Source organism: Oryza sativa, chromosome 1, assembly GCF_034140825.1.
Source record: "Oryza sativa Japonica Group chromosome 1, ASM3414082v1".
NCBI lineage: Eukaryota > Viridiplantae > Streptophyta > Magnoliopsida > Poales > Poaceae > Oryza > Oryza sativa.
The window spans coordinates 27,400,355-27,425,009 of NC_089035.1; the positions used below are offsets into that span (position 1 = coordinate 27,400,355).

At 42.6% G+C, this 24,655-nt stretch overlaps 1 long non-coding RNA gene across 1 annotated transcript; it reads right to left on the minus strand.

Moving 5' to 3' along the window:
• Positions 1 to 4,407: 4,407 nt before the first annotated feature.
• LOC136357209 (uncharacterized) lies at positions 4,408 to 6,056 on the minus strand. Its single transcript, XR_010742397.1, has 2 exons — positions 5,771 to 6,056; positions 4,408 to 5,378 (listed from the first exon to the last, which is right to left on the minus strand). It is a non-coding gene; the product is annotated as an uncharacterized lncRNA (long non-coding RNA).
• Between the last annotated feature and the right edge of the window lie 18,599 nt (positions 6,057 to 24,655).

Below are 24,655 nucleotides of genomic sequence, written 5' to 3' on the forward strand. Positions count from 1 at the left end.
TTTCAGTCTGATGGTCGTCTCTCTCTCCATCCCTCTCTCTTGACTGATTGATGCTGGTTAGATTAATCGAAGTGAGACCTGAGAGCGAGCACTATTTTATTGTTAGAAAACTATGGGACAAATTACTTATTTTCAGACCACGGTTCTTCCTCTGCAAGATTTCTATTTTATTACTGTTTTTGTGGGCGTCTGACATTAGTTAATTAGTTTCAAGTTGATACAGATTGCGTTTGACCATCTGCCTATCTAAAGATACGAATAAAACAGAATCGATGAAGATTTGTTGCGTTCAACAGTTAAATATGCAATAACATGGATTCAGCAGGTTGGTTCTGACCGATTCTATTCATGTAGGTGTGCGCATCTTCCGTGCAGTGACTTAAAAAAAAAACGTCTACTAATCGTGGACGTTGATTGAGAGAAGGATGATCTAGATCTTTTACGACAAACCTAGCCGTTGAAACGGGAAATACATATGATACGAATCCGTATCGGAAGTATGACCAGGGTATAAAAACAGTTTGGTCAGGTTTTTCTTTTGTTTTCTTTAGAACAAGTTTAATAGTATAGGTCACTACTAACTCCAAATCATCTATAATTAATGTAATAGCTAATTCATATAATATTTGCTTACTATACTATTAATATCTGGTCCCACCTGTCATACACACATTACGTCTTGGAGTCCGTGTTGCAGCTGGCTACAGATCTGTAGCCCGTTGCTCATCGCTCTTCCTTTATCTCTTTATAATATGTTTATAGCTGGTTTATAGTATGCTATTGTACTTGTTCTTATGCGACCTACTACTTCGAACGGTTGATATCAAAATCTCAATGGTGTGCTGCCCACCTGCAACAGTTAGCGGGTAAAGTCACTATTCTTAACAAACGGAAAGCGATCTCAGCGCCGCCATGATCTTACTAAAGTACAACAGTAAGCAACAGCTGCAAGCTCGCTACTCCGAGTAATAAAGCAGAGTTTGTGCGGCACACGTGATCACTTCGCTCGCCGTCGCTCCACACATCCACCGACGTGCATGCAGAGCATGGAATGCATCAGAGAGCGCCATGGCAGCTTTTGAACAAGGCAATTGTTGCCTACTGGAGTACTATTAGCTAGAATACGACCCACCCCACGCAGCACCTGCGCTGCGATGGTTGGATGGAGCGAATCTGGCCGCCCACCATGCAACCCCCCCGTGCATGGCTGGAAGCGCGCCATGTCACGCCCAGCTTTTCTTTAATCTCTCATCACTGGTCTGCTCACCATCACCCTTGGCAGCTTGCTTGCTCATGGTTCCGAACAAATTTATGGTGTTGTAAACAAGTTTAATGGCGTACACTTGTTCGAACTCCTCGGGAAAGCATGCATGGTGGCGGTGTGTGAGGAGGAGAGAGAGAGAGAGGCAACAACAACGTACAACAACGGGGGCATCGAACCGTGGAGAGCATGGCATGGGGAGGAGTAAACAATCTCGTGGGGGCAGCATATATAGGAATTGAAAAGAGGCAGCATACATAGGAAAAGACCACCACCACACGGTCCACACACCATACGTACCCCTCGTGCAGCGGTGGAGGAATTTTAGCCGAGCGAGAGCATCGATCCAACTCGCGTGGCGCAGCATCTGGGCGCGCGGGGGGAGCGGGAGCGGAGGGAGATTCGCCTTGGCGCTGGCTTAATTTGGCGCTAGCTGGCGGTGGTGGTGGCGCCGCGCGCGCGGGTGGCCATGGGCGGCGGCGCGCGGCAACGGCAGATGCGCGTCGGGATCGGCGCGGCAACGGCCGCGGGGCGGCACGTGTTACAAAACCGGCCGTGCGCCCGCGGATCATTGGCACCTGCCACCCCCCCTATCGACCGCGCGCGCGCAAGATCGGTCGATCTATCGGCTGCTTTATTAGGGTTTTCTCCGATCAGGCCGGGAGCTATGCACGTGGGACGCCGTACTTTTCCGCGGTGGCGGTGTTAGAAATTTTTTTAAGTACAGTCAAACCTAGCTATAACTTTTATTTGCTACAAAAATTTCATCACCAATTTATTCAAAAATATTAAAATCTAATAGAGTTTTCGCCGGTGAGACTGGGCTAACCGGAGCGGTGGCTCTGCACATGCTTTTCCGCTTCTACGGTATAGCGGGGACAGACAGGCGAGTTTTTTTTTTCTCTTTTAGAAAAGCTGAATTGATGTCGATAGTTTTATAGGGGAAATTTTCGATTAATAGACAATTATATTGGCTCTAAGATCAGTGCAAACAGGGATGAAAAAAAATCAAAACTTACTTGCGCTTATGATGGATCAAAACCGTGACCTTGCCTTCCTGCTAGGAGTGCGCTAACACTGCACTACGTGATTTTTGTGATGGAAATATGCCATACATGCAAGTTACAATATTATTACATCTAATTAATTACACTATAATTACATTTAAAAAGTTTTCAACCACCCCCCCCCCCCCCCAAAAAAATGTTTTCAACCAAAAATTTGTTGAATGTTTTCTAGATACTCCCTTTCCTTTTTTTTTTCTAATAACTAGCTGAATGTCCATGCTTTATGATGGATAAAAGAAATTATAATATTATCTAAAGCTTGTATATAAAATATATTTTAAATGTGTTACTCGTGTTTTTCCGTCTTAATTTGATTTTATACACGACTATCCATTCATATATTTAATTGAGGAGTAAAGATAAAGATTCACAATAATCACATGATGTTTCTGCAGAATGTGGAAAGGCTTATATGAAATAAGAGAACGAAGCACGCCCATCTACAGGACTATAGATTTGGCAGCTGCGGAAATGGTATATGATTTATGACAGAAGTTGTACAGCTATTGTCTCTGTTCAGCTCATTACGTTTGTTGAATTCTACGTTTCAATGTTGTGCTAATAAATTTAAGACCAGATACATGTAGATGCTTGATTTATTTCTCACACTATACATATATACATAAGAGGTTTCTTCATCCTCGCATATGTATATATTTTCACACTATTTGCAAGCTAGTAAAAAAATTAAGGGTGTGTTTAGTTCATGCTAAAATTGAAAGTTTGGTTGAAATTGGAACGATGTGAAGGAAAAGTTGGAAGTTTATGTGTGTAGAAAAGTTTTGATGTGATAACAAAAGTTGAAAGTTTGAAGAAAAAATTTGGAACTAAACTCGGCCTAAACCTTGAGGAACCGATTAATTAGATGAAGAAAGTCGACAATGTCATCTCAGGACTTCTCTAATACATTGAAGGAACTAATTAATAGAGAGGGATGCATACATACATACACTAAATATCTATTCCTGTTTTATATATATATATATATATATATATATATATATATATATATATATATATATATATATATATATATATATATATATATATATATATATATATATATATATATATATATATATATATATATATATATATATATATATATATATATATATATATATATATATATATATATATATATATATATATATATATATATATATATATATATATATATATATATATATATATATAACAAGAACAAGTGTAAAAGTGACTTTCCGATTATGTTCTCACTTGTGATATTAGTTTGTTTACCTTTCTTTATGAAGTGATATCGCTTAAATAACAAGGATGTGCACTCTCAAAACTGGTTTATACAATTACAGTACATTCCAAGTATGCTAATCTCATAATTTGGGATGGAGAGGACGGTAGCGAAGCTTATTGCTGAAGTCCCACCCTACAAGGCTTTTGCAGATGTTGCACGTACGGCTCTGTAATTTTTCCTTCTTTTTTCCCAGCCGTAACAGGCCGTACACATTTCTTTTCCTTCATTTATAAAAAGCCTGGATAAGATGGTTCGTCCCACACACACACACACACACACACACACACACACAACAAAAAATAATTCCACACCAGCAGAAACTGGGTCTTCTCGTGGACAGGCAAACAGCAACTACAGCTAGCAGTACATCTTGGACTGTGTTGAACACAATGTATGCCCTGCGACGGTTTACAATATTGCCATAACGTAATCACCCCGCTCTAAAAAAATAATAATCACGTAATCACTTGGTACTTCGAATATTAACTAAAACACATGCGCTTGAAATATGTATACTTATTATCATGAAAAAGGATTTAAGTCTCCCATTCCAGTAATTTCTGTTCATACGTTGTATCAGCTGGTAATCTGGAATCTCACATTCCAGCGTTACAGGAATTTCAGTTCATACGTTATATTCAAACGTTTCCAAATTCCAACACAGACCGGTAGTCGTCCTTGACTCCTCTCGCCATTTTTCGAGTATGCCTTTGAGTCATAACTGCAGCATACTGATACGAGAGGATACATTGACAAAATGAATTTGTCAGATGCCTGATACACAGAGAATATAATTGTGATGGAGATGCAAAAGAAAAATACTACATGATTGCTAATTTGATATATATGTTCCGGGAAAGCCATCCTTAACCATATAGTACTAGTATATGTCCTCTGGGTTTACATCCTCCTCTGATGATGTATACAACAGATCAATCTCAATGTGTCCAATGTGCATGCATGCATGTAAGCACCACTAATCCTTGAAGTTGCGTTTAATTCCCTACAACAGATCCTAGAGATAGTAGATCCAATCACTCTTTACACAAATATAACTCATCGATCTCTACCCAAATAGTAAATTAAATATAGGTCTTAATTTATACAATAGCTAGCTAGTTACAGAATGCCGTAAGAGAATTCATTAACAAACTGCCAACTTCTGAATTAACTGACCTGAAGAATCTGAGTAACAGAAAGTCAATGTTTAGCTGGCTAGCTGCCCCTGAAAGTGGATTTCGGCAATGATCTCAGTAAAACCTTCTAGGCCTCGTGGTAATCTGAGCACTTATGCAATATGTACGGGCCGCAGGATGTGAATAAAGAGATTTCCATGCATAGACACATTTACAATAATGTTAACGTTGACATTTTTAACTAATAATGCTTTACATGCCTGTAGTTTTGAACTGAGGCCGAGTTTACTTTCAAACTTTTTCTTCAAACTTCCAACTTTTCTATCACATTAAAACTTTCTTACACACAAACTTTCAACTTTTCCATCACATCGTTCCAATTTTAACTAAACTTTAAGTTTTAGCGTGAACTAAACACACCCTGAATATTGTATGTACAATAACAGCATACAGTTGGGGACATATATTCCTTCCTCACCAGTATAGTAAAAACACAAACCGAATCAAATCATACTTCAGTAGATACAGCTTAAGAATGATGATAAAGCACTGTTGATGACAAGCCATATCCAGACAGGCTTGGATAGTCTAGTCAATGCTTCAGTAGATTTCTGTCTGTAGATTTCCCAGGTCATTGACCACTGATATAAAAAAAAAGTCCAAATCTTGAAACTGAACACACTGGACATAAAACTCATATAGAAATCTGAAGATTATTATTAACATTAGGGCATGATTTTATGCACGAGTGCTTGAGCAAGGGAGCACCCTTCAGTCCAACCACAAACGGCGCAGAGCTAAATTTTAGCTCCCGCGTCATCCAGTCCGCTACCAAGAGATACACTCCTGCAACTTTCTTGGTAGGTGAATGGATGATTCGGCAGCTAATAAAACCCTACAGCCATCTGAGAGTGGACTGAAGAGAGCTCTCTTCTTACACATGTAGTCAAAGCCACAATCTTGGAGCACCAAATGAATTGCAAAACAAGAAATACAATGGAAATCTTAAACAACGCGGCAAAGAAAAGGAAACCTGGTAAATCTGCATCTGCTAATCCAATGGAGACGAGAATAGTGAGGGTGTTCATAAAGAACTTGTTTACTTCAGATTATTATCGCAAAGAACACCAATTAAGAAACTAACTAGGTCACGAAGATGACAGGAATAAAACATAAATGGAATGAGGGGGGCAAAGCATTGAGAGAAGCTACGCTGTAACCGGGCAAAAGAAAGAGCAGATGTATATTTGGGTTTAACTGGCTATCGGCCTGGAACTGAAGGAGAAGCTGGAAGGAGGCAAGGAGCAATGCCATGGCTCAGGAATCTGCACACAAGAGCTGCCTTAAATAGTCCGAAAGGATGGCTGAATCATTACGGTCAGTACAGCCTGTAGAGCTACTAGCCTATAGATGACTATGGCCTATACTGTACTCCCATGGTCCTAAAAATACTTAGAGAACCCGCAATAGTAAAGTAAGGTGTTCTCTATAAAACATATACATCTTAGCAATAGACTAGATTAACAGTAAACCACCTCAATAGTATGTCTACATGGGTATCTATAGCTCTCTAATACATTGCCTCGTTTTTCTCTATAAATTATCACCAGGTTAGTAGATAGTTTTGCTCTCTCACTTCATTTAATCTCTTCCAAATAGAAAAATATGCTGACATGGATCTTTTTTAAATAGCTATAGATAACCATTGCGGGTGCCCTTAGAGGGTGTTTGGGTTTGCCCCTCCCAAACACCCTCTTAACCTCAAAGAAAATGTGACCTTCTAGCGTAACAAATCTTGATAAAGAGCAGTCTAGATTTATAATCATAGAAGAGGTCATATTTCTTTCTGGATTAGATTTTTTTTAGACAGAAGGATGGATTAGATTGTTTTTAGACAGAAGGAGGAATATTATAGTGGTTCATGGTCGCCTTCAGAATTTTCTTTTTAAAATTTTATACCAAATTTTAAAATTAAATATCCCAACATTCTTACCGTGTTGAAAATACCGTTATACGATAGTAATATTTAGACAGTAACAACGATTATCCCATGTAATGATCACATACATTACCACAATATCTTAGATTGTTTTATTTTGAAAATATACTGGAAAATGGTTTTTCATGCTTTATCACTCCAAAGAATCCCTTCGTGATCACTGCAGCTGGGTACCGCTGTTTGACTAATATTTTCTACACGGAACTTGAAAAAATGTATTCTGTGTCCTACATAGCCCCATCCCCTTGTCAGCTTTCAGTTTAGCCGATTTTAAAGTACTTCTTGAAGCACAACAGTTCCGAGATGAATATATTAATCTCTTTAGTCTTCTTTTCACGCGGAGCTTTATATTAGTTAATTATACATAAAAGATCCTTATTGTGTGGTTAATTAAGTGTTTTCATGGAATATACTCGTAAACAAATGTTATAGCTAGTACTAGCTTACAACCATGGGGCACAAAAACTAAGGAAAGATCATGTAAAATTACAAAGGATGAAATATAATTTGTTTTTTTGAATGAATTTGCTTTGGTCCACTTCTGTTACCAAAGATTTAGTCCGGATCACATTTATCAAACTTTTTCACTTTGAACAATGTAATATTATCCCTTTCTTATTGCTTTGGATCATCCTAACCCCCTTTATCTCTTGATATCAGGCGCATCCCATATATAAAGGTGTGGCCTACATATAGCTTGACAAGTTTACTGGTATGCAAGACTGATGTAATTAAGGCAGAGTTAGGAGCGGTCTATGTACAACAAAAGTATTTTTTTATTTAATTATCTAAAGTGAAAACATTAATAATAAAGCGTGTGGTTCAAAGCGGAACTTTTATAACAAAAGAAAATCCAAACCATAATTTACTCATTCTTTTAATTGCATTTTTGGGCTTCAAGCACGTGTAAGAGCAAATTTAATAGTATAGCTAACTACTAGCTCTAATTTATTTATAGCAAATCTAATACTCCATCCGTCCTGTAATATAAGGGATTTTAGGGCGATGTGCCTGTCCAGATTTGTAGTCCTAGAAAGTATCACATCCCCAAAATCCCTTGTATTATGGGACGGAGGAAGTAGCTCATTCATACAATAGTTACATATAAACATATACTATAGTATTAATATATTGTCACACCTCTCATACTCACACAACGTATTAGAGTCCGTATTGCAGCTGGCTACAAATCTGTAGCCCGCTTTTCTTCTCTCTCTTGTCTTCTCTCCTCCACATGTGTTTACAGCAGACTTGTATATGCTACTGTACTCGCTCTAATTGTAACATGCTGTTGATGTGCTTTATGTTTTCAGACCAATTGTTCACCCTTGTCGCACTTTCCAATCTAAAAAAAGCTTGGCCTGTGCTCGATCTATCATTAAAGTTGTCATGTGTCTAATTTTGAATTTTAGAACTAGTTTTTTTTAAAGAAACATTTAACCACTTTGGCTCTAGAACCTTGAGTAGAAATTTGTTTTCATTTAATTTATTTTCGATGGATGACATACTACTATAGGCAAAATTTGCTACAGGACACATAAAATTTGTATAATTAGCTGAGGGACACCGTAAAAACGTGACATTGCTCTAGGACACTAAAAAACTGTGAAATTTACCGACCGGACGCATTATTTTATTATTTTCCAGCTAAAAGTGATGAGATTTTTTTCGAAATGCCCAGATTGCCCCCGCATGTCACCACACACCAAAAAAAAATCTCCATCGTCCGGAGGGGTGTGGCGAGCGGCAGCGGCACACCCGTGCGGCGGGGCGCGACCTGGCGGCGGCAGCGCCGGTGCGACGGGGGCGCGGCCGGGCGTCGGCACTAGGCGTGACGGACCGAGGATGGCGCGACGTAGCGGCGGGGCTAGGATAGTGCGGCGCGGCGATGCCAGCGGCTGGGCGGAGGTAGCGCGGCGTTTGCGGGATGTGTGGCTATGGAGGCGGCGTGGTGGCCCTACGGCGGCCGGCGACCTGGCCAGACAAGATGCCGGTGTCGCTGGGGAGCTCTTACGATGCGTCATGCCTAGCTGTCGTGGCACCCTCGCTGGCCGGCAGCTCAGCGCGGCACATCCCGCACCACAAGAAGACGCAACCGGCGTGGTACCACTTCCCGCCGGGCCGAAGCAGCTCCCTCGCAGCTGCAGCTGCCCCAACATCGGGCTGAGCAAGCTCCCACCTTCTTCGTGAGCCCCAGCCAAGGTGGTGGTCGCGTCGCTGCCAGACGAGCTCGCGGAGTTCTGTGGGGGCTTCAATAGCACGAGCGTTGCAGCATGAGGAGGTCTAGCATCAGCGCGTCCGACGTGATGCGGATAACCCCGTTGAGCTCCGCCTTACCTGCGCGCCGCCGACGCCCAACCGCGCCGGTACCACCTCCCATCCTGTTCTAGCGCCACCTCCACCGCGTCGAGCCAACCCCAACCCCTGCGCATGACCGCGCAGCGCCTCCCCGTCCGAGGCGCCACACTGGCCCACGCCTCGCTGTGCAGCCGTCCTCGGTTGAAGAAAGAGCAGGGAGAAAGAGAGAAAGAATGAGAGAGAAGATAAGGAAGAATAAAGAAAAAAAATTGAAGGTAAAACTATAGTTATACATGTGTTTATCTCTCCAATTTATTCGGATATAATAAAATAATCTGACAAGTGTCCAGCAGCTAATTACCGATTTTCTGTGGTGTCCTTCAACAAATTCATGTTTTTACTGTGTCTCTTAGCTAATTACACGTTTTTTTATGTCCCATAGTAAATATTGTCTACTATATATACACACCCTCTATCCTCAAGTGAATCAGCTTCTGGGGGTAAATCAGAAGATGATTCATTTTGTGGAGAAGGGAGTAGGTACGATTTTTTCGACAACACGTAATTAGTTTTACTTGTAACCCCCAAAAGTTAGTGTATTTAATCCTTTTAGAGCCCCTGTGAGAATTAGGCATAGGTGATCTTTGATCAGCGTAGGGACATGCATATCTTCCTGGTTGGTAGCTCGTTTCCAATCCTAGATTCTTTAGCAAGTTCCAACAAAAGCACATCATTCTAAGCAAACTCGTCGCGATTCAAACTACTACTACTGGTTGTCAATATTAATATATATGTGCGCGCCCTTAAAAGTTTATTTATGTTTTCTGGTTAGACAAAGAAATACCGCGATTCATGTTATTCGTACGAGTTATAGTACTTTGCTACTCCTATATCCTTTTGAAAGAAAAACGAGAGGCTGTATATTGTGTAATTGAAGAGACGATGATGATTAGATGTGCATGATGACGAAGAGCGTGTGCAGAGTACGGAGTGGAGTACTTCTAGTAGGAGTACAGTACGTGAGAGTAGTATATACTGTAGTGTACGTGAGAGCAGGTACACTAGCAGGCTATAAGCCAGCTATAAATATATTTTAAAAAGATAAAGAAAGAAAGAAGAGCAGCGAGCTACAGATCTGTAGCCAGCTACAACACGGACTTCAAGATGTAATGTGTATGACAGGTAGAACCATATATTAATAGTATAGTTAGTAACTATTGTATGAATTAACTATTACATTAGCTATAAATAATTTTAATCTAGTAGTGGACTGTACTATTGACCTTGCTATGAGAGTACTCCTACTAGGAGTAGTATACTGATCGTATTTCAGCAGAGCGGAATCAAATCAATATGAATCCAAAGTTCAGAATAGATTTTGTCGGGGAGAAAAGACAGCGCAACATGAGATTCATGACACCGCGGTTCGCAGCTGTCTTCATTTTCTTTGTTGATATGATAACCTCCTAGCTAGAGCATCAATTTTCACGACGTTCATCTCAGTCACTGTCGTTTGACCGATCATATATTCTGTTACAAGTAATGGATGCATTTCTATTACTCCTTCCGTACCATAATATAAGATATTTTAAGTTTTTATTTGCAATGTTTAACCACTCGTCTTATTTAATTTTTTTTAAAATTATTATTTATTTTATTTGTGACTTATTTTATTATCCACAGTACTTTAAGCACAACTTTTCGTTTTTTATATTTGCAAAAAAAATTTAAATAGGAAGAGTAGTTAAACATTGTAAACAAAAACTCAAAATACATTATATTGTGAAACAGAGGGAGTATAAGGTAAGATACATTATAAAAATGGTATAAACTACTACTATCAGGTATTAGCATTTTTATATATGGTGGGTCTCATCTATCATTTTAATTGTGGTATGATTCATGTTTGAAAGAAAATTTTAGATGAATCCCAACTTATTATCTAACATAAATACATTATGGTACGTGTCTCTCTAAACTACTATTACTACTTAATCAACAAGGCTTCGTTTTACTATATGCTACCTCCGTCTTAAGTTAGTGGTCGCTTTAACTTTTTCTTACAACATTTGACCATTCATTTTATTTAGAAATTAGTGCAAATATAAAAAAGATAAGACATACTTAAAGTATTTTTTAATAATAAAGTAAGTCAAAAAAAATAATTCCATATTTTTGAATAAGACGAATGGCTAAAAGTTACAAATAAAAACTCAAAGGACGGAGTTAGTAGTTTTGTAATAAATATTAAAGATACTCTGAGATTCCAAAGTCCCTGAGGGCTGAAATGGTTCGATCTTGACGGGATATGGGACCTGAAATCAAACATGTGATCGTGATGGACAGGATTTGCAATCGTACCAGATCGAACAGATTGTTCAAGAAAAACAAGAGAGAGAGAGAAAGAGAGAAAGAAAAGGGAGTACGAAGTATTCCAGTGACAATAATATTGCTCAGAAGTACAGTACTACTGTAGAAATTACTCCTCTCTTCATTCCAAAAATATAAAGAATTGTTGGATGAATGTGACACATTCTAATATGTGTTTAGTTCACGTCAAAATTAGAAGTTTGTTTGAAATTAAAACGATGTAACGAAAAAATGAAAGTTTATGTGTGTAGGAAAGTTTTGATGTGACAGAAAAGTTAAAAGTTTGAAGAAAAACTTTGGACCTAAACTAGGCCTAAGTTTGATTCGGTTAGAGGGAGTAGTACTCCTAAATGGCAACAGCATTATAAGTTACCGTGATATGTAATGTCCCTGTCGCTGATAAGATTCGAGCACTTGACAATCAATTTGTCCCCTAACCTTTCTCTGTAAAACTGATGGACCACCAACCATTTTGACAAGCGCAGCAAGAAAGAAGAAAAGCTGGTGGAAATCATACCAAACACGTACTCCAGCTTTTCGCCTTTGTAGCAGTTCAAAGCTTTAAAATACACCAAGCTACTCCACATTGCTGCAGCTAGGCGCTTTGCAACGAGCCTATCTCGCTGCAAACAAGTTCCATGCAATGCAAGTTCCCATGCAGCCACATGCACGTCCATCTACAGGCAAAGTTCATTGCATCGGTAGTGGGCTGTCCCCGTGAAACCCTCAGGCAACACTACAGCTGGTTTTGTCCCTAGTCTCTACCCTTATTTTTTTTATCTTTCCAAACTTTGATTAGCTAGAGTAGCTCTCTACTCCTTGCCGACAACTTCTTCGAAATGGTGGCAATGCAATCACCTGAGCCTGACATCCGGGACCTTTCTTTGGACGATGCATGGTCCTTGCAACTATCGGCTACTGTATGACCGGATTAAGTTTTTTCATGCGTGTATATGGCTGCATTTTGCACAGAGCCCGCAACTGCTTTCGGAGAGATGATCTAGGGCGTTCACGTGGAATATATTCGGCCTTTGTTCGGCAGGATAATTATGTCATCAGGATATAGAATGGCCCAACTGGGGTAGTAGTAGAGATGATGAGAAGATCTGTCTAGGGCCTTTTCAACAGCGGAGCATGTATATATGGTTGAGTTCAGTTACAAACTTTTTCTTCAAAATTCTAATTTTTTTATCGCATCAAAACTTTCGTACAACATAAACTTTCAATATTTTCATCACATCATTTTAATTTCAACCAAACTTTTAATTTTGACGTGAACTAAACACACCCTACATCAAACACTATAAAAAAAAAAGAAAATCGAGACATCCCATGCACGCAATTGTCTCAAATTACCAGGCTATTTTCTTCGCATATTCCGGCTCGCTTCAGACCTTCAGTTACCACGAATCTAAACAGATGAGCAGAACCGCAGATGCTCTGCACTCTGTAGTACATATAGTACTATGGATGCTTAGCGGAGAGGCCTGAACTTTGGAGCATTTCTTGTACACTTGGATCAGTTGGGGAAGTTACTGAATCATATAAGCTTGAACACACATGTTCGACGTGTTCAACAACTGGTGACCGGTTCTATTTTATACTGTACTATTATTATATTGCAGAAGTAACAGGAGTATGTTTTCTTCCCATTCCTAGTAGCTTCCTTCCCTGATAACACAAGGACTCCACAGTTCACACCATGCGAACATGTTCCATGCTGTCGACTGCAACATCAAATCCCACGATCTGTTTCCAATACTGTCTACTTACTGTAAGCAGGTCATGGCAGTAGACAGCCATTGTTGGCTCTGTGGTGCACAATAGTTGATGGCTACAAAACGGCTGCAATAGTCTCTTGCGGGAAGTAAATAAAATCCCAGCTAGCTGTGACTTGTAACACTGCGGTGGATGATACAAACCAGAGGCATCAAGGTAAAGTTATCACAAGCCACAACGGTCAACATAGCAGCAGAACTGATGGAATTAGATGAGGATATAAACGTAGCACTGAACCCTTCAAATAAACGTATAGCACTGAAGAGGGGAGCGCATGCAGCCACATGTGATGTACTTGAGTTTGTTCCAAGGCATTTCAATGGACAGGCAGTGTATTATTTGGTAGTATAGTTGGTTTTGAACTTGGCATCGCCAATGTTTACATAAATGGAACTTCCTCTATACAGTGTGTACTGTGCAAGATTTTTGCATTTCCTGTAATGAAAAATATATTTCAACTCCGACCTTTGCACATATATAGCTAGGGCACCCAGCTAAATTTCCAGATCAAATAAAAGGATTGTTGCATATGTGCACGAACGCCAACATTCTCGACTATCACACACAGAAGAAATGGCATATGTAAAGTAACTCTAAACATGAGAGGTAGACCAAAGATTAATTAACATGGTGCCTAAGATAAGTAATCGTGGCCTCTGTACCGTAATATAAAAGATTTTCTTTCTTTTATTTATTTTATAATATAAATAATTTTGGTGTACTATTTGTCACATCCATAAACACTAATTCAAATTTCTACCTATTTTAACCACCAATATATTATCCAATCACCCATAACCAAATCTCATTTAATGTGTATATTCTAGTTTTTTCTTGCTATCATTAGTATTATAAAAAAAGAGAATAATCTCTTATATTATGGGACAAAACGAGTAATAAAAAACCACATCCAAGCCTAAAAATTAGTAAATCTAAGAGAACTATGTCATCTAGAGAGAAAGTGAAACAAAAAAAAATCCTAATTAACACATTCCATTACACATAAATCTTTTCCCTTCAGTCGTAGCATCATATACCAGAAAAGAAACCAATGGGAACACACATAGATAATCTGTAATGAATTAGAAAACTACCCATTATCAAACAATATCATTTTGGCAACGTCATACCGACCAACAATCCTCTCTAATCTCCACAATATCGTTGTTCCGCCAAATCATGGTTCAATAAGGTGCTATATATCTAGACAGTAAGGTAGGCCACAACCTGGCCCGGTGGCCCCTATCTAGCGCACTACTAACCCCTCCGTCAATTCATGGTTAGTCTTATTGCCCAACTGTAGCACCCCTCTCAAACTATGCCCCTCCTTCCTCCGTCACTTTAGCCTGATTTAACTTCTTCTCCTTATCTGTTATTTCCCCTTCTCATAGGTGCCCCTACATTGTTCTTCTTCTATCACCGCCGAACGGCCCTTAACTGAGGTTTTCTTGATTCCCCTATTGCCCGCCATTGGGCCGTCATTGCACTGACCTCCCTCTAACCACCCCCACGTCCTACACTAGCTTTACCTGTAAAATCTTATTGTCATGTTTCGTTGTTGAAGGAATCACGAGAGTTAAAGGAGAAGATGGGTCCAGCGCATAAATCTGCAAAGTCCATCGGATATATCACTATAAGATTTCTTCATCAGTTTTCTCAATTTTCTATCACAAAGTAGTTACCAAATTGGTATGATATTAACTTATTATCATGATATATATTCGGCGGGGATGTGTGAACCCATCTCCCACATGCATAGGTTGAAAAAATATCCTTGAATTTACTCTCTTTTGGAATACAAGATTCTAGAACAACGAAAATAGGAAAAACTTTAGAACAGAATGTGACACTGTGAAATCCTATGGTATTCTAAAACATGTGAATACTAAAGTTTGTTCCTATAGATAGTTGTCAAGAAATAAATATATGAATTTCAAAGGAACTTGCTTGTGATAGAGACGGAAACTAAAGAGGTAAAGGAAGAGAGTTCACGAAGGAAAATAAAACATGAAGTTTGACTCATGTGTATTTTTCTATGGAATTGGGTTGGGTTGGGGTTGGGGGGGGGGCAAAGGAGGGCAATTTATAGGAATTCCAACATCCTATTCCTTTGCAATAAAGGGTTCAACAAAAAAATTCCCAAGGATTTGAATCCTCCATAAAGTCCATTAAAATTCCTTCAATCCAAAAGAGCCCCGCACGTCATATCACTACAGCATGCATGTTTCCTACATTAGTATGTACTCCCTTTGTTTCATATTAACTGTTATTTCAGCATTATTTTTTTGAAAAAATATTTATCGTTCTCACATCCCAAATCATTTATAGGTTGTGTAGGTTACCAACATCTCCTCCCTCGTTTTTCGCACGCACATTTTTAAAATTGCTAAATGTTAACCTTTTTTTGGCAAAAAAAAAACTTCTATAGGAAAGTTCTCCTAAAAATCATATTAATATATCTTTCAAGTTTTTTAGCTAATAATTAATTAATCATTCGCTAAACCACGGCTCTATTTTGCATGCTGTGAGGGAGGGGTTCGCAATCCCTGCAATCGAACACTGTCTCAGGGAATTCCCAACCCTATACCTCATCTAGTTTCCATAGCTTTAAGTACATTGTCATATAAGCCAAAAGGTTGAGTTGGCAATAGAGTTAACTAGGAGAGAGAGAGAGAGAGAAAAAAAAAAGATGAATAAACTATTTCTTATGCAGGAAACTAGCTCTACACATAAACAAGAATAAAAACAATGTGATAAATAGATAAAAGGAGAGAGGAGAGGTGAACGGATGAAAAATTGTTTTGAAGAAACCATCCGTTGAGTATATAGTTTCTACACGTAGCGACTATATGACATAGCAGATATAGAAATTACTTGCAGTTTATAGGTTGGAATTATCTTTCCTACCCATCTTTCATCAATTAATACAATCATATATTAATAATCACACAACTCTCATTCACTTGTGTCTCACGAAAAAATAATTATGGTTTACTTATGAAGTTAACAATGTAATTTACCATTTCTTCATGGTTTATGTAGAAATTTTACTGTAATGACAAGGAATTTGAATTAGAGGAAGTACTAATAGTAGGTTGTAGTAGTATTAATTTACTCACGACTCGTAATGACATTTTATTTAGGCTAAGTTCGAGCCTGTTTGGTAGAGTTTTAACTCTTAAATTTAGCTCTAGGAGTTGGGTCTGAAGATGAGTTGTAGAGCTGCCTAAACCCAGCTTCACCTCCTTAGTTTATTTTGTGAGAGAGTTCCACCTAAATCCACTCTCATTTTAGATGGAGGTAAAACTGTTTGGTTGAGCTCCAACTTCAGTAGAGATGGAGCTGGAGTTGTGCAAAACAGGCCCTTCGTTGCAATGTCCTACTACACCTTAAGCATGCAGGGAGAGATTCCTGTAGGCTACCCGCTACCATGTCAAGAAACACGTCACGTGTGGTAACGCGAAATCTGCCGCTCGTACGTACTTGAGCCCCTGTAGCCTGGCGCAGCAGGTTAGATGGAGTACTACCCGCGAACACGTCGACGTATTCTGCCACAAGCAATACACATGTACACACCTGCACGCGCGAGGACGTGCGGTACAGTAAACGCGCACTGTTCGGCACGGGCCGGTCGTACGCGTACGTTGATCAGTACGACGCGCGACGGCCTGCCTCTGACTGATGATGAGGTGACGGGAGCCAAAGCAGCGTGCGGTGCCTGCGGGGCGCAGCGCTGGCCTCGCCGCACTGGCAAATCAAAAGGGAGCAGCAGTGGCACGCGACGCAGCGTGTCGGCCGATCGCCTGCGTAGTCCCGGGTGGAAACGGGTGTTCGATCTCCCGGTGCATCGGCCGTGAAGGCCGTGGGGGGTGGTATGGTGGGGGAAGAGGAGGAGGAGTTGTCGACTCCAGCGGACAGGGGCGTGCAGGTGCAGATCCGTAGGGTGGCGATGGGACGTTGGAAGGGACGGGAGCTGGCGCTCGTGCCGTGTGGCGTGTTGAGTGGCTGGGCAGCGGGCGGGCTCAGCTCACACGTCCCATCGGGTCGACGGGTCGTGCCGTGCCGCGGTAGGCTGCAGCGGATCGCAAGCCTTGGTGCATCTCAATGGATACGGGACGCCAGGAGGTGGTAAATCCGTGAAGGAGCAGTGATAGTGTTTGAGAGATATTTAACTATTTATCACTCTTACAACTGATAGTTAAGAATTTATTATTGGACCCATATATTATAGATTATGTTGTAATTCTTAATTTTCACATCTTAAAAATAACAAACAGTTAAATGTCTCAGTATTTGATTTAGTTAGTTGGAAATTATAATAATTAACCTCAGCGTACCTCATATCTTTTGGAAAAGGTCAAATGGGAAAACCTTTGCATGAGAAAACCTTTTAGCAGTCTTACCCGAGACTCCTGCTTCCGGAAAAGACGGCCAAAACATAGGATCCGTCTGCTGAAATTTTTCACTGTTTGTGCAAAGCACTCTGCTAGTACCAATGCGAGGAACACGAACACCTTGAGAAAAAGTAACGACATTATGTAACTAGTCTGCGTTACAAGTGAACAGCACTAGAGCAGCATGCCACCTCCCACTTCCAGTAAAAGTTCGTCTTGGGACTTGGAGGTCGGGGAGATGCAGCCGTTGAATTTTTTTTATTTATAATTTTTTTTATTAAAAGTTTTACAAAAATAATTTTCCATTTTGAAAATTGACGGAAATAGTCGCCTACCGCCCTCTGGGAGGGCGATTTTTAAAAATCGCCCTCCCAGAGGGCGGCGAAAATGACGTGGCAGACGGCCGTTCGCTCTCGGGCGACGGCCGTCAACGAAATTTGCAGGCGGCCCCCTTGCCGCCCTCCGCGAGGGCGATTTTCTACTGTGCGGGGGGCCGCCTGCAAATGGGCGGCGAGGGGGGGCATGGAATTTTGCAGGCGGCCCCCTTGCCGCCCTCCGCTAGGGCGATTTTGCACTGTGCTGGGGGGCCGCCTGCAAATGGGCGGCGAGGGGGCATGGAATTTTGCAGGCGGCCCCCTTGCCGCCCTGGGGGAGGGCGATTTTTGCCTCCCCCCTATAAACCCCAGCCCCTCCCCTGTGAAATTTCATTATATTCACTAAAAATCCAAAAAAACGAAAGAGAGAGAGAGGGGAGGGCAGCAGAAGGGGAGCGGCGAAGCCCTGCTGGTTCGCTCACTTCATCACAGGTATGCTCCCATACATCTTTTGCATTTGTACTAATATATTACGTTTGAGTACATATGTTGCGTTTTAGTTTTAGTTCCATATATTTTAGCAGATCTGTAGCACACAGCACATATGTGTAGATCCAGAGCATAGAATATAATAGTATGAATTGAGACATAGACAGTAGTGTTAATTGTAAGATGTAGTTTAGTTTGATCTGGAGAATGTAACCTACTTTTAGAAATTTAGAGAACAGTATTGTAGAGAATGTAACTTAGGGCGTAGTACAGAAATGCGAGGTTAACGCAGTTATTGTTTTCATCAGGCACAATGTCAAGTAAGGTCACATTTCAGATAGTTCACGGTGAAGGAAATATTAGATTTGGTCCAGATGGTGTTGATCTGTCAGATTTTGTAATGACATCTAAGGGCATCGATAGGCCTGCGGAGAGAACATTTGAGTCAATTTATAGTTGGTTGTTGAGAGGATTTAGAATAGACCAAGAAGTCTACACAATGTCAGTATCTGTTGTAGTGAGTCGTGCAATAGAAGGTTATTTTTGGGAACTAATGCCGATGGACAGCACTGCTGCTTGGAGACGGTATGTGGAAATGGCTTTTGAACGGTCATGGCCCCTCATTATATTTGTGTCGGTACAAGAGAAAGATACAAATGTTTCAATGCAAACCGAAGATGTGGAGGGTCCTAGCAATGCAGGGGATGTTGTTGGACCATCGATGCAAAATGAGGAAAATCAACCAAGGGAGGAGCAGGCCATGGGCATGGCGGATGAGGGGGAGAGAGTCGGTATAATTGTTGATGAAATGGAGAGGGAAGATTCGGATAATGAGCAAGCGGAGGACGACGCATCATCCGATGAGGAAGGTGATGTAATGGCCACTGATTGGGCAAATGAGGACTTCTCTGGTCTTGTTATATCAGAGGGTGATCATGTACCCTGGGAGTATAAGGAGAACGAGATAATTGAGGGTGCAAGGTATGCTCATAAGGATGAGATGAAGGAGGCGGTGAAGCATTGGGCAGTTTCATTGCAGAGAGAGTTTAGGGTGGTCAAGTCAACAAATTATGTGTATGAAGTGAGGTGCATGAAGGAAGAATGTCCGTGGCGTGTCCATGCATATAAGGGTAAATGGAATGATTATTGGAAAGTTAGCATTGTGACCGAGCACAAGTGCTACTTACAAGGGGTGGAGAAGTATCACCGAAACATCACTTCAGTTTTTGTGGCAAGTGAGATGTACAGCAGTGTTGTTGGTAACATTGGCTTTGAACCAAAATCAATTATTAGGCACATCGAGAACAAATTCAAGTACACCATAAGCTATGCAAAGGCCTGGAGAGCCAAACAAAAGATCATTGAGATGAGGTATGGCACATTTGAAGCTTCTTATGATAATTTGCCTCGTTTGTTAGCCACCATTGCCCAGAGGAATAATAATACTTACTATGACCTACATACATTTACATCGGTTGAAGATCGAACAAAGAGTGTGCTGCAAAGAGCCTTTTTCTCATTGGGTGCTTGCATCAATGCTTTTGTGCATTGTCGACCTGTTCTATGCATAGATGGAACTTTTATGACAGGTAAATACCGAGGTCAGATATTGACAGCAATTGGGTGTGATGGGAACAACCAGGTTCTACCTATGGCTTTCGCATTTGTAGAGAGTGAGAACACTGAAAGCTGGTACTGGTTCCTAGAGAGAGTGCACATTGCAGTGGTGCGTATGAGGCCCAACGTTTGCCTTATACATGATCGTCATGCGGGTATGTTGCGGGCTATTGACTACTTGCAGAACGGTTGGGATGAGAAGGGACTTCCAGCTAAGTGGCCTGATGTTCGGAGTCGGTGGTGCATGCGTCACATGGGTGCAAATTTCTACAAGCAATTCAAGAACAAGCATCTTATGGATCTCTTTAAGAGGCTCTGTGCACAGAACCAAGAGAAGAAATTTAATGAGTTGTGGGACAAGTTGGATGAGTTGACAACGAAGCAAACAGATGAGCAATCTCGCAGACCACAAGTTGAAGGTGACGAGCCTCCCATACCTCTTGGTGCATTACATGATGACCCACCAACAATGAGAAGGAGGTCAGGTTCGGCCATCAGAAATTTCTCTCAGTGGATTGAGAATGAGCCTAAGGAGAAGTGGGCTCTATTGTTCGACACCGATGGATCTCGGTATGGCATAATGACAACCAATTTGGCAGAGGTGTACAACTGGGTAATGCGAGGAGTTCGGGTACTTCCATTGGTTGCTATTGTTGAATTCATCCTTCACGGCACGCAAGCCTACTTTAGGGATCGATACAAGAAAATTGGTCCGTCCATGGCCGATAACAACATAGTGTTTGGCAACGTAGTGACAAAGTACATGGAAGATAAAATCAAAAAGGCACGGAGACATAGAGTTGTTGCTCAAGGCACACAAGTGCATCGGTATGAAATAATGTGTGTTGATAGGAGCAGGCGTGGTATCTATCGCAAGCAAGCCGTGCAGGAATGTTTCTTGAAGGCGGATGGTGGATGTACCTGCAGTTGTATGAAGCCGAAGCTTCATCACCTTCCTTGCTCACACGTTCTTGCTGCTGCCGGTGATTGTGGCATATCTCCCAATGTGTACGTCTCAAATTATTTCAGGAAAGAAGCAATCTTTCATACATGGAGTAAGGAGATATATGGGTTCGGGATCTCAGGATCTTACACAACGCTGAGTGCCCAAGTTTTTTATATTCCAGATCCATCTAAGTTAAGGGTGAAAAAGGGTCGACGCCAAACTAGACGCATCAGAAATGATATGGATGAGTCAGAAGCAGGTGGGAGGACTTTACGCTGCAGCAAGTGTGATCTGCGCGGCCATACTTACAAGAAATGCCCGAAGAATGCAGAAGTTCCAAGCGGCGCTGATGCTAGTCCATCTGGACAGGCAAGTGATGGTAGGCGACCACCTGGTGAAGGAACAACAAGCAGGCGCGCAAGGCCAAGGCGTCGTCGCGCAGCAGGCGATTCCATGGTGTAACAATGCTTTCGATTTAGGAAATAAAATGATGTAATGAGTGTTCGGACTAAATACTTCTATCGTGTAATTTCAATTCAATCTTGTTGTAATGAGTACCTCCGACTATTGTTGTACTAGTAGTATTGCGAACTATTCGGTGTTGTGTCATAATGTTATCGTGATTAGTGTTCGGACTAAACACTTTTGTTTGTTTGTACTTTTGTTTAATATGTGTTAGTAATTCGCTTATGAACATTTATTACTTATGTTGAACTAATTATTTATATGTTTCTGATCAACCTATTTGATGCAGGTATGGCGTACGACACACCGGCGCTATTGAACCGTGGGATTGACAGGAACCACCGCTCGTTCCTGTCAGCAGTCGAGGGTGCACAGCTCGGCACCTTCCGTCCACGCACGTCGCGCGAGTGGTTGCGTGTCGACCCCCGTCACGTTCCTTGGTACGCGTATGTTCACATTTGAACTCAACTTTGCTTTGTTTTGCACTGATGTTTGAAGTTTGCTCTATACAGGTTGCGTGCGGCAGGCCTTCTACCACTTTGTAGGCTTGTTGAGGCGGCGGCGGACGACCGTGACCCAGCGAAGCGGTGGGATGCAGACCGGTCACTCCTTGCCGCTCTTGTAGACCGCTGGAGACCTGAGACGCACACGTTCCACCTTCCCTGTGGGGAGATGGCTCCGACACTGCAGGACGTGTCGTACCTGCTCGGGCTACCGCTGGCGGGAGCACCAGTTGGTCCCGTCGACGGTGTTTTTGGGTGGAAGGAGGATATCACTGCGCGCTTCGAGCAGGTGATGCGCCTTCCACACCTAGGACCGACCACCACCCTTCCTCCGTACTCTACAGTCGGGCCTAGCAAGGCTTGGTTGCTCCAGTTCACTGTAAGTAAATAAGTTGTTATTATCATACATGCTTATTTGCGACCGGATGAGTGTTTTGTACTAACATTTCATTCTTAACTGTAGGCGGACCTTCTGCACCCTGACGCTGATGATTACTCGGTCCGACGCTCCCTTGAGGCGTACCTGTTGTGGTTGTTCGGGTGGGTGATGTTCACTAGCACCCACGGGCACGCTGTGGACTTCCGGCTGGTCCACTACGCACGGTCCATCGCGGATGCTCAGCCACAGGACGTGCCGCAGTGGAGCTGGGGTTCTGCCGTGCTAGCAGCCACGTACCGTGCCCTCTGTGAGGCGTGCACGAAGACTGACGCGGGAGCGATCATCGCTGGCTGTCCTATGTTGCTTCAGCTTTGGGCAGCCGAGAGGTTTGCCATAGGGCGACCAGTGGTGGACAGCGCACCCTACGGGGTTGGTCGCAGCGCGCAGTGGCCAGAGGACGGTCCCACGATGGGGACTTACTGGTGTCGACGTGGGGTTAGTGCAACTTCGCTGCGTTATAAGTTTATCAGTCCTCTTCTTTTTTTTTCCTTCACATAACATGTCTAATTCCGATCATGTTTATTGCAGCGTCGTTACGCTCACGTCCAGGTGAGACGTGGTTACCCGGACTTCGTGTTCGAGTTTGACCGTCTCCAGCCGAGCGACGTCATCTGGGAGCCGTACACAGAAGAGGCCGTCGCTGCGAGAGCACCGCTAGGACTTTCGTCCTTGTGCACACGCGACCAGGCTTACTGGCTCACCATCCTGCCGATGGTGTTCGACATTTTCGTTGAGCCTCACTGCCCGCAGCGTGTGATGAGACAGTTCGGACTTAGGCAGGTGTTTCCGGGCAACGTGCAGCCGACCGTCCCCCCTGCCGACCACTCGTGAGTTCGGATTGTTCATTTCTAAATTTTTATGATAATTACATCATCGAGCCCTACAATTTACCTCTCTTCACAGGTTGACTCGACGGGGACAGCTAGCAGGCGCACTTTGGGCTCCACGTGTACAGCAGTACGTTGACGACTGGGTGTTAGCTACAGAGGAGGTGATCAACGAGCTCTTCCCACACACGGAGGAGAACTACCGTGACTACCTTCGCTGGTACCTTCCTCGCACTCGTGCGCGTGTGACCTTCACTCCAGACGCCCCAGAGCCGCACGTTGCCGCTGTCACGGACGCGTATCCCACGCACCGTGACCGAGACTACTTCGTGGCGGTACGTCCAATTTGTATTACTTTCAACAATTATGTCATTTATCTTGCATAATATAGGACAACTACTGAATTTTTTATTTCCATCTTGCATAGGCTGATGCGGCACGGGATATCAGTGCCGATATCACCGCAGTCCAGGTGAGGTTGAGCAGAGGTTTGCACTTGACTGACGTTGAGCAGAGGTCGACCTTCGACCGGATGCAGGAGAAGATGCGTGCGGTCATGCGCGTCTTCTCCTGTCGCAGCGCCGTGGACGTCGTACCTCCAGCTGGTCCGGTACACCCACGGCCTCGCGGTCCTACCGTCGGAGCAGGACCTCGTTTGTCTTCGAGCGCCCCTAGCTTCGGAGCAGTGCGACCTACAGCACCGGTTTCGCACGGTACAGTTCAGCCCAGATATTAGTTCATTTTTGTTTCAGCTTTTGCACGAATGTGTCACCATGTTTTAACTGCACGTTTCCTCATCGCAGGACCTCGTATGCCTTCGAGCGCGTTCGCAGGCACGACCGGCCCTTCCGCGAGCTCCGCAGGGGCGTTCGCCACCTCTTCGGGCGCGTTCGCCAGCTCTTCCTCTCACGGAGCGTCGATCCCTCACCCACACGGTACTTTACTTTTTATTAATACTGTTAAATACCTGTACGAAACTGATGGTCCTTGTCCAGCAGGATTTGCAGCCGGGATCTTCGGTACTGGGGCCTCTTCGTCTCACGCCGGTAGGACTGGTCCTACTAGCCAGTTCTACGACAACGACTTGCACGGTGCAGACCACCAGGACGTACTAGGCTCCTCTCAGCTTGGAGGAGCTCCAGAGGCGCACACTCAGGAGCAGCCAGAGGTCACACCTGTACAGGCAGGACGGGTTGGCCGTGCCGTACCCCCGGACCGACTCACGTACTCCCAGGGGCACATTAGGGCGCAGGGTAGGAGGGACAGGGGTAAGAGGCCTCGTCAGTAGTGTTCTACCTCTTCAGTCCTTATGTGACCGTTTCTTTTGGCTTACAAACTTGTAAAGCAGTACTACTTTTGCTATTACTACTGCAGTACTACTTGTGTTTGTCTCGTCTACGTAGTTCTTTTCATTCGTATGGTGCTTGAACAACTTATGCTCACAACAACACACTTTCGGCGCTTCACGGTAGTGCCAT